This window comes from Chaetura pelagica, unplaced genomic scaffold (assembly GCF_000747805.2).
Source record: "Chaetura pelagica isolate M959 unplaced genomic scaffold, ChaPel_1.0 scaffold72, whole genome shotgun sequence".
Classification (NCBI taxonomy): Eukaryota; Metazoa; Chordata; class Aves; order Apodiformes; family Apodidae; genus Chaetura; species Chaetura pelagica.
This window is the reverse complement of record NW_009952560.1, coordinates 1762008-1771321: the sequence shown is the minus strand read 5'-3', so window position 1 is coordinate 1771321 and position 9314 is coordinate 1762008. Positions and strand designations below refer to the sequence as shown.

Genomic DNA, 9314 nt, shown 5'->3' with positions numbered 1-9314 from the left:
CATTCCTGCAGCACCCTTCATTTGTGGGACTGCTGTTCAAACTGTGATCCCACAAGGCGATGTCAGGGAGAGCAAGTGACAGAAACCATCCCTTCCTCTGCGAGTGAGAGGGGATCTGGCCTTTCCTCTCCTCCACAGGGAGAGGAGAAAAACTTATTGACCCGTGCACTAGATAAATGAACAGACTATCCATTAACTAGTGAATTGCACAGAATGAAATTATGTTAGAGACAATAAAATGAATATGATTTTAAAGCATTCATTAAAACTGTCACCAACCTTCTAAAATTTAACCTACAAACCGCAGCTATCGTCCATATATCATACCAAAAGCTTGCCAAAAATCACAGTTAACCTGTGCTAGGATCAAGAATTCTAACACACAGTAAATTTTGGGTTTAATTTGAATACCTACAATTGCTTATAAAATATCACCCAAGACATGAAAAGAAAATAAACTGGCTAACTTGGGTCACACGTTTGTTAGTAAAAAAACTTGAGTTGGAGGATATCTAGATACCAGTGACAAAAATCTTCCTAATTAGAAAGCACTTTCTTAGGCAACAGACAGATGTTTTACAGTCACAAAATACATTATTTCCACTTAAAAACTTGATTGCATCAATATCTTCACAGTTTTCATTGGAATAAAAATCTGAAGTATGAAAGTAAAAACTGTGATTTATTAGTTATGCCTTGATACACAATTCAACTTCCTTTTCTCTTCCAGTATCTCTAGGAAGAGGCAACCTTTGGGTAAACTGCACATTTATTTGTTGTGTCAAATCTAGTTCAACCAATAACTCAAGTTAACCTAAAAAAGAATGTTCATCTTTGTGCTTCATATTTCTATAAATCCTAGAAAATCTCAATTTTATGACCCTAAACCATACCAAATAAAGAGAATCCATGTGTCAGCTACAACACTGACTCCAAATATTGAGAAATAAGTTCCTTTTCAGCTAATCACCTAAAAAATTCTGTCCCAAATGCGCCACATTTTGTAGACAAATTATACTACTGTAAGCAATGTATTTTTGCCTTAAAAAAACAAACAAACAAAGAATTAAAAAACAGGGGGGCTGGTTATTTCCAGGCTTGTTGATAACGTTTGCTAAAGTAAGATGAGCAGCTGGTCTAGATTGAAAGGCTGAACCAACTGTTTCCTGTCACATTTAACAGCCCAGCATCATTTAAAATCTTAGTATTAGGAGGAAGGTGAAAATAAATTCTGTAACTTCCATGACTGCATCATCTATATTAAACCTTTGAGCTCTGTAACTTTCAAAACCCAAATGATTTGTTTTTACCTTCTTTGAAATAATACTAAGAAGTGCCTATATATTAAACATACATTCACTCCACATTTAAATAAAAAGTTAGATTGAAAGAATGAGACTTTCAGCTTCCCTGATTTTAAAAGTTAATCAAGCTTGATTCGTCTATAGAATGTTTTGTTTTCCTAGACAGTGAAGGGGAAACTTACAGTTTATTATGATATTTGGCTAAGATAAATTTTTTACCATTTCTAAAGGTAAACAGGACCTATCAGTCTGGAAGTGATTTCTGAAACACTGATCTTATTTACCTCCTTATGGATTCTATCTCTGGCTGCACAGAACTTGTATGAGTGTGGACAACAATGTATTTAGCAACTAATGTTCAGCTTTACCACAAAAAAAAATAATCTATAATTTGCTTTTAAATGTTGTGAAGCAAAGACAGTTCACTAAAACTAAATCACAGCCTCATAGTCTCTAAAATTACTCTTAAAAGCAGGTATAACAGTTTCTATAGCACAAATAGATCCATATAATTTACACACAAGTTGGTTTTAATTATCTCAGTTCATAAAGGCCTTTATACCTTAGATCTGTCAAAATGAAGAGAGGGATTCTGTTAGTTTTTATGGTGTTAAAATCTATAAAAGGATCCTCCTTTCTGGCCTCTTAAAACTAAGATCCTTTGCGTATGTTCAGTTCTCTGAAAGAGCTAAAAAGCAGATTCCACGATGCTTATCAGCTGGGTGATTTACAGACATGATACTTTGAGAAATCTCACCACTCGTGACTGGGATTCAAGTCTGACGGGACAACCTCACACCACCCGGAGCGAGTCCTGTCCAGCTCGCCGGGCTACGCCGAAGCCCTCCCTGCCAACATCATAAATGCTGCCATTAAAATATTTGTTTTAATTCTGACCTCAGAGTCACAGCTAATAAACAAGAAAGGCAATGAGAAATTGAAAAACAAACTAAATGCAGCTGTTGGACTGGACGTTTCACAACTGTGTTTAACTGCATCCTTTAATTTCACTTCTATGAATAGAAGCCATACACCACAGCCTGCATGCCAGCGAGTCAACCAAGCAGTATTTTCTTTTGAGTTCATTTTGCAGTGTTACTCCGTCATGTAAATTTTACTGTATTTTTAACTTTTCCTTTGAGATGGGGTCTGCAAACAATGGGGAACTATTTGCTGGTGGTTTCTCATTAGCACACGACTCGCGATGGAGAGCATTTGAATCATTTTTCCATAATCTTCCTCACACACAGGAGGAATTGAATTTTTCTGTGTATGTACAGTACATGCTGTGTGCGTGTGTGTGTTTGTGTGAGCCCATTGAAATAGATCCACTGAACAGATGATGAGTGTTTTAGAAACTATGCATTGCAAAAATCACAAGGAAGAACTCAATACAGAGGAGTGAACCATTAAGCTGGTGCTAGTCTACAGACTTCCCCAAACTGACTCAGATATAAAGAGGAAAGTATTTGGAACAATCTATTAAAATAGTTTCCCAAAATGCACAGGATTAAAAATACTGATTAGGTAGAGAATCAGGAACCTGAACTTGATAGAAAAACCCTTATATAAGTAAGAAAATACATTTTCAAATTGCAGACACAAAGAATCACATGATTAAAAATTAAGAAAGTAAGAAAAAGAGAATTTCCAACTTATTTTGAAATGCATTCCTTGTGTATGGAGGAAAACACAGATAATTTTGTTTTGGGAAAAAAAATATAGCACCTTAGTATGTTTTTTCAAATAGGAAACAATTCTCCCCTTCTCAAATTTGGTATGTGGAAAGGTAAGAAATGTCACCTCATCACCCTTCAAAATAAAACACTGTTTCCCCTCACTAGGGGGGAAACAATTTCAGGGTTTTTAATAATAAAAATCAATAACCATTTATTTAAAATAAGTGAAAATTCAACTCCCAAATCTTACATACCCCTAAAGCTTTATATTGAAATGTCTTAGAAAAAGAAAAAAGAGGAGGGAGGGGAAGCAGATCTGATGTCTCCCCAAGGACACTGAAGTCCCACTTCTCAGCACCAGCTCATTTCATCAGGATATTTGCATCCCCAACTTTGCTCGAGTCCCAAGACCTTACACAAAAATAAAACACTGAATAGTTTGGAGCAATATTAAAAGGAACAGCAATAAACCAAAACATTTGCATGAAGCCACAGACAGAACTTTCCACATGGGATCCTGCCAGAGCTCTGTGGAACCCCGTGAATTCCCCGCCTATCAAAGCAGTGACTGACAGGCCCAGCAATCATGGCCCTGTCTGTGATGGAAGAGGGAACCAAGTGAGTTAGTTTTAATGGACTAGGGCTGACAGCAGAATTAGTGAGGTTTTTTCCTCCTTTCTAAAGCACAACATCTAATACACCATCATGAAAAACGAGGATGTTTGCAGTTCCTTCAGTCTCCAGTTTAGACACTCTCTAGCTTACACTAATCCAGTTTACCATTGAGCAACTGATTCAAATTGGTAACATTTAATCTTGGCTCTTCCTGCTCCCCATTTCCTCCCCATCTCAGACCCCTCACATACTTCAGTTCCTGGCAGACTAGCAACAACACGTCAAATTTTGGCGGCTCTTCTGTAAACGTCTTTAATTAAGTAACCCCCAGGCGTATTCCTGCTTTTGTGAACTTCCAAAATTTAGTCCAGGGCACCTGCATCCAGAGTTTACATAATAAGCTCTTTCTTATTTACTTTCTGTAGCAGACAGGATTCTTCTGCAATATTGAATGACCATGACATTCTGCAAACAGTTGGTACCTGGCTTATTTTATGTATATATTATATATATAAAATACAAATATACATATAACTATTACATACATATAAAAGTTTAAAGCCTCCTAATAATAAAGTCTTGCATAAAGTTGCATTGACAGAAAAACATCTTAATAACCAACAAAATATTTGCTAAAGATTTTTATCCTGGCTACATTTTAGTTATGGTAAAAATTCAACCATATTAAATGCAGACCATTGTGTCAATACTGCTGGTTTACATTATTTAAACAGAAAGTTGTTACTGGTTAAACATAATGGACATTTCTAAGTACCTTAGATCTACATCCATAGCATGGAAAAGGCCAAATCCCCATTCCAAGAAATGGTAGAAGACTATACTGTCCTGTAACCCACAGTAACAAAGTATGTCTATTCATCAGAAAAAAAGAAATAATGCAGGTGATATTACCTGCAATTCAGTTCAGCTAATAACACCCTAGGTTATTTTTGTGTGGCCAAGGTGTATTGACAGTAATCCTATAAAGCCTTGTCTTTGACCCAATCTAAAGGTATCAAGATCTTCTAAAAACAAAAGCAAAAACAAACCAAACAAAAACAAACAAAAAAACCCAGGAAAATATAATGCATAGGTTTGGGAGCATATGTACACAACAAGCCTGAAAAATTAATCTAAATTACCTAATATGAACTAGTGAACAGCACTAAAATAAATCAAGACAATGTTAACTCTTAAGTAAAAGCATCCCTTCAAAAGCTTAATGTAATTTTCATTTAAAAAGTGAATTAAAGTAACTGTTCTTAGAGTCTCTTTATAAGTATAAGCCTCTTGTTTCCACTACATCAATGCACATGCCAGAGGTACATTAATAAAGCCCTCAGTCTATTAATATTACTTCCTTGTATTATTTATTCTCATCTTGAAAAGTTTTATTAAAAGGCTTAAAGTCTGTCTAAAAGTCTGAAGCTGTCAGCCTTTGTTCCAAAATGAAAGAACGGAGCTGGTGCTCTCAGCTCTGTCTGGAGCAGCTGCTCTGCACAGACCATCGGGGGGGGTGGTCAAATGTGAACTAAATAGTCTCAGAATGCAGCTCATTTCCCTCACAACTGTTCCTGCATGCCTGAGAGATGTGACTTGCTTCTTAGATGTGGCTCCTTCCCCATTAGGTTGAAGAAACATTATTTTCTGAATGAACTGCAAAACTGTACTACAACCAAAAGCCATCCCGTGGCTGCCACTTAAAAGACTGCGTACGTGTAGCTCCTGGCCTAGGGTCCATCAGCCACAGCTCCCTGCAAATCCATCCAGCTTGTTGGCCACTGCCAAGTTGCAGGAATTATTCTGCTGGCAGGAGCCCATCCCTGGTTATCACCTGCACTGGGGCCCCCCCAGCTCCTTCCCCTTACACACCAGTTTCCTTGCCACATACCGTGGTGCAAGCGTCACTTCATGGGAAGGGGTTGTGGTGAAAAATAAATAAATACCATGTGTATGTATTACTTATTAAGCAAATATATTGCAAAATCAGACTCCTTTTTCCTGCTAATACACAGCATCACTTCCATGGCACTTGGCAACGTTCAATTATTATAATAACATTCATTCAGTTCATTCAAGATTGGATGGAGGTCTTAAGAATCAAAACACCAGTGCTGGAGAAGAGGGACCTTATCTTCATGTAAGTAACAAAAGACACTGGCACATATGGCACTATATAAATGAATCATGATTCTGACATATAATAAAGTGCATAGAAACACTGTGTCAGTTTCCTATGGAAGAAAAGGATACATAAATACTCATATCCTAGCAATTAAAAAAGAAAAAAGAAAACAAGTGCCAGTGCCAAGTCACCTGAACTTGAAACTTGGAATCAGATTTATGAAGCACACTTCCAAAAATAGAACAAGAATGTTATATAGGAAGTGTGCCCACCAGCCAGAAGAAACACTGCCATCAAAGCTGACAACACAGCTGGTAAAGGGAAAGGATTAAGGAGGCTCACATTATAATTTTTCTTTATAACACTAGAATAAGGACCCAGTTAGCATTTCATGTCTGTTTCCCAAAGACTCAATCAGCAACAAATGGCAAAGGAGGACCAGTCCCTTCTCCCTTTTATTGAACTACTACATAACTTACCTATTAAAATGAATAATGTCAAGCAGAGAGGCAATAACAACACATGCAGGGACCTAGATTTTAGAAATTCCACAGGACCGAGGGATTTTGTGGATGAGATAGATGCCTGGCCACAAATTTTCAGCTGTAGTACAAACATCCCCCCTACCCTTCTCTCCCCTCCACCCCAAAAAAAGTCCAGCAACACACTCCCCACAGTGGGGACCATCACAACTGTTTTTTGAAAACTAAAATCTGACATACAAAGGAAAAAACCCACAGAAAACCTAAGCCACCAGGATCTGCAGCTTTTCTCCTTTATGTTTTGTTTTGTTTGTGGGTTGTTTTTTTCTTTTCCTTTCTAATGTTAAACATGATTTGCTGCATGTCTTAGACTGAGACTTTTACAGTCTCCCTAAAATGAACTGACTCAAAAGCAAGCTTTTATTAACATGAGGGTCTGGAAGAAGTATATAGGGGCATGCTAGGCAGCATTAAAAAAAACCCACTATGGTGCCCTCTAAGTATACTCAGAAATTACATTTCAAGTTTTTTATTTTATTATTTAACCAGATTTTCAGAGTAGCCATAGATCTAATACCAAAAAAGAAGCCAACTATGCCAAGTTTCTTCTTTCTTTGAGTGCCTCAAATCAGAAAAGGAAAAAATTAAATAGATTTGCTTTACATTTAAACAAAAGGTAGATCTAATGCCAGCAAAAGTCACTACAGTATGTTTCCACACAGCACAATGACATACTATGCAGAGACATCCCTGTTTCTTCTTTCATTACCTTCTCTTGTAACGCAGCCACTGCAAAAGGCTGCATGCACAGCAAGCTCTCATTGCCAACTAACTCAGATCAGAGCTCCATGTAGATTATTTACCTTGCAGGGAAGAAATAACAACCCCCAAATCCTCAGTAACAAAGAAGAAGGGGGGAAAAACCCCCACAACCAAAAAGACACCTTCCCATCAGCAGGAGTCCTGGCATTGTTTGTAACAAGACTTCCAATCAGGCCCATAACAACATAGCTAGGACAGTCTGAGTGCAGTGAAGGACTTCTTCTTGGTTTCAAAAACAAAGAGGAAAACATGACTGCCTTTTCCTGACATTAGCAAGCCTCTTTTCTTCCCATTGGATTGTTTTCTGATAAGCCTACAATGAAGCAATTACCCCTTCCTATGGTACCTGTACATTCTTAACTGCCATTTTATCACAATTAACATCCCTAAGCAAACTCCTTGCTCAGTATGAAAAACAGAAACAGCAGAAACCCCAAGAATTTATCTTACTGGCAACTGACACCTTTAAGGTATAGCTTGGAGTGGCCGTGTCACTGTTGCACTGGCTTACTACACAAAAATTATACATAGAGACATTTCCCATATCCATTGGCCTTCAGTGGCTTCGCGTGTCAGTGGGGGATTTTTTTCAAATACAATCTTGCCATTTGTTTTACAGACCTGAATACCTGTGGAGCTCCCAGGCCCTTGGGACAAGTTATGATGAAATGAAGCTATTTGATCAGCCACAGAGAGCACAATAGTTCACTAAACAGATCAGCATTCTCTGATTGTCTTTACAGCAGAAGTTGGCAGTTGCTGTGTTCTAGTGCAGCAGCACAGATACTGCTTGAAATTATGAGCAAAAGTGTTTTTTTCACTACAACCAGCCAACAGACCAAGACAGTATCAAAAGCCACCTCTTGTTTTGTTCTGCTTTGTAATGAGATCAGCTTGATTGGCAATATACCACTATATAATGGATTAAGATTAGGTTACTTAAAACACTGGCTTCAAACAAAATTCTGCCTTGATGTTAAATAAAGAATCCAGAATGCTGTGTTAAGTGCTGCTTTCATACTGCAGGAAGCTGAGGTAATAGTTCTCAACTGTTTTGATATTACTCTGTACCCAGAACACACAATATGATTCAATACCTTGCTGTGAATCATCCCTCCTACAACTACCTCACAACATACATAATTTGTAATAAAAAATAACACCAATTAGAATAAAGAATTTGCCATTATTGTACCACAAGATCTGACACAAGTCTGCTATATCATATACAAAGGATTGTAATTTTAGTGCCTGAGCAAACCAAAAGAACTTGATTATAATACGAGTAACCTAATAATACACAAGTATATCCTTCAGTGTAAAAAAAAAAATTAATTTGCTTCTGCATAAACATTGTTTCCCTTAAATTTATGCAATCATAAAATTGTCTTAAGGAGACATTTAATTAAGACCTATACATTATTCCTATTTAAGCAGCTGTATTAAATTCACTTCATTAGCACCGGTCAACTCTACGTACTATCCTTCTACCAGAGCATGAAGCAAAAACATTCCTGTTCTGGAACCGGTACAGTTGATTCTCAGTTAAACACACCAAGTTCCACAAAAAATTCTTTTAAGTATTGAAAAACAATTCAGCCAGGTGAAAATAGGGGGGTTTATGTCAAAAACTCACAGTGAAAATGCTGTGAACTGCACAGCACTATTAAAGAGTTCTGACAGAACAGATGGGATGACAGAACAAGCCCAACTGGTCAGTAGAAGTGAAAACATAAATGACAGACATTCAGTTTTATTCTTTGAACTGTGACTTCATCCTCAAAACCTTCACAGTACTTGCTACATTTTAGAAACTCTTAATTTAGGCAAGAGGGGCTGTTGATTCACTGGCCATTTCACTATTACTGTTATTAACCAAGCCTTTTTTTTTGTTTCTGTCTATAAAGTAGTAAAAATGTTAATTATCAAATTAATAAGATTTATTAACAGCCAAGCTTTGTAAGTTATCTCTGCTGCACACAGTCATTGTTCATTTATAGAGGAAGGAGAGGAATATGTACTTTTGAAGAGTTCCTTAGAAGTATTTTCAGATTATTGCTGATTTCACTCAGGAGGGAGGGTAGAATTGCAAAGTCTTCTATCGAGAAAGCACAAAATGGCAGTATACATCCATTTAGAAAATAGTGCCAGTGAAATGTATCATCTTGTTTTCATATTTATGGAGGAATACAATTTAATACAGTGCTGATCTTCTGGATACCTGTGTATCAGAACACCTGGATGCCTGACTGGCAGGACACCCAACAGAAAAGGATTCCTTAGGACC

At 37.1% G+C, this 9314-nt stretch overlaps 1 protein-coding gene across 2 annotated transcripts in view; it reads right to left on the bottom strand.

The window, feature by feature from the left end:
* BCAS3 (breast carcinoma amplified sequence 3) overlaps positions 1 to 9314 on the bottom strand; it is a 352402-nt gene that overhangs the window by 265115 nt on the left and 77973 nt on the right. The gene's annotated exons all lie outside the window — the stretch shown is intronic.